Source organism: Calliphora vicina, chromosome 2 (assembly GCF_958450345.1).
Source record: "Calliphora vicina chromosome 2, idCalVici1.1, whole genome shotgun sequence".
Lineage (NCBI taxonomy): Eukaryota > Metazoa > Arthropoda > Insecta > Diptera > Calliphoridae > Calliphora > Calliphora vicina.
In genome coordinates this window covers 28,402,479-28,404,914 of record NC_088781.1, presented here as the reverse complement: position 1 = coordinate 28,404,914, position 2,436 = coordinate 28,402,479, and positions in this window count along the sequence as shown.

The following is a 2,436-nucleotide window of genomic DNA, read 5'->3' as shown; positions in this document are numbered from 1 at the left end:
CCAAATAGAACTTGAAATTGTAAAAATATCACAAAAAAAGGAAATTTTTTAAAAAAAAAAATTATTTTTTCCGAAGTATCAATACATTAACATTTGAAAATGTTTCAGGCATAAGGTCACTGCGGCTGTTCTTGATGAAGCACATTCTTAAAGTCCAATTTTGGGCCACATTGCTGTCCGTTTGTCACGAATAACACGAACAATGTTGGTCTCCAAGACGCCAATTTATCAGCATAAACCTGTGACTTCACATGGCGCCATAGAAAATAATCGAGAGATGTCAAAACACACAACTTTGGAGGCCAATTGACAGTTCCATTTCTCGAAATCAAGTTAGCACTAAATTTTGATTTCATAAATCAATTATTGCTGTCGCCGTATGGCACATAGCGCCATCCTTTTGAAACCAGATCTCCGGATCAATGTCATTCTTATGACGGCCTCATCACTGAACACATAACACATCGGATCAATTTTCAACTGCTCTAGAGCCCAATCGGCGAAAGAAAGACGCATATGATGGTTCTTATACCGGTGTAGGCCTAGGTTAGGTTCCATCGTCAAGCAGCTAACTTGGGTCCATTCAAAACTGATCCCATTGTGATACCCAAAAAGTAAACAGCAGAATATTTATAATACGTCCTTTGTTTCCATTGCGAACCAACCTGTTTCTCTGATGAAGGAGTGTACACGTCTTAGAATCCTTGATAGCTCTTCTAAACACGATAGCAATGTGGTTCTAAGGATATGTTCCCTCAAGTTTGCCAAAGCTGGGCATTGGCAGAATAGGTGGGACACAGTGTCATCCTTTTCTTCGTTTCGACAGCTTCTACATTAATCGTTGTACCGTAGGCCCACTCCTCCAGCATGTGCTCCAACTACACAGTGTCCAGTAATAAAACAAACAATTAGCCTCATTTCCTGACGACGGAATTCCATAAGTAGATTCGTCCTGCCGGCATGCTATACGGGCCAAGTCGACCTCCCGATAACACAGGTGGGTTCATTAGTCCAACTGTTCTGTGCAATTTCATATAGTCTCTGCTGCACAACCATCTTACATTTTGTAAGGGAAATACCAGAAAAGGGATCAATCGCCTCCTCATCCATCATCGCACCCCTTTTGGTCAATTCGTCAGCTATACAATTACCCTGATTTCCATCGTGACCAGATACCGAAATAAGCGTTATCCTAGAATATCTCGCTATCTCATTTAGGGATATCCGGCATTCCTCGGTTAACCTAGATGAGATGAAGATGCCCGCTATTCCGTTAACAGCAGCCTTGCTATCAGTAAATATACTTACATATATCTCCAGATTTTCGATAATACCTCAGCCAATTGGATTCAAGTTTTATGGCAGTAATTTCCATCTGAAGAGCAGTACAGAAGTTATGTGGTCTGAAGTAGGATTATGCCTCATAGTTCTCAATAAAGAAACGTCCACCTACGCTAATACCCCTTTTAGAGACGCCAGTGTCGTCAGGAGGTACAGTCCGCGCAGCCATATATCCCTCTTCGGGATTATAATATGGAAATGCATATCAAAAAATGGTTTTGCGAAGTGGTGATAGTATACCTCCCTGCGGGGTTTCACGATTAGCCACTTTCGTGACACTAATGCCACCTAACGTAGCACATATGACCGAGTATCTTTTCGACTATTCGGCGTATAAATAGATCAATCCCAAGTCCATCCATCCCAAATAGGATAGCATCGGAAATGACATTTTAAAATCACCTTCTATATCAAGGTAGGCAAAAAATGAATACTATTTATGTGAATGGAACCAACTAGCGAATGTAAAGCTGTTACCATAGATCTACCCTTGGTATAGGCATGTTGGGATTTAAGGATGAGTTCCGTCGGAATAGTCATTCTCAAATGTACATCAATCACCCTTTCTAGGTTTTTCAGCAGAAAGGATGCAAGACTAATCGGTCTACAATCCTTTGGTTTGGTGTGAGTTGCCTTGCTTCCTTTCGGAATCAAGACGACTCTACACCAAGGTCTTTGCGAAAAATTGTTCACGTGCTGGACGGAGAGAGGCCCAATTCCTGCGACCGACGACAAATCGATAAATTTAGATCTTCTGGCACATTTTCGTTTACTGCGGCGATGTTCTCTTTATTTATAAAGTATGTGGTTCGACGGATGGCATTCTCAGACTGGCGATTAAGTGCGCAATAAAAATCACGAGTCGTCTTTAAGTTGCGCGATGAATGATTTTCAAAGTAAATTTGGATAATTTGTTTGCTTGTTTAAGCGTCCATCTATTCATGATGATTTGCAGGGTATACTGATCATAAATGTCAAAAAGTAAGCAGTATGAGAGTTCGTTTGACAGTTAAGCCCTTCGTAAGTTCTATCGGGCTTAAAAAATATACTATAAATTTCATAAGAATTTTTTTTAGGATTTTGATGTATTATTTA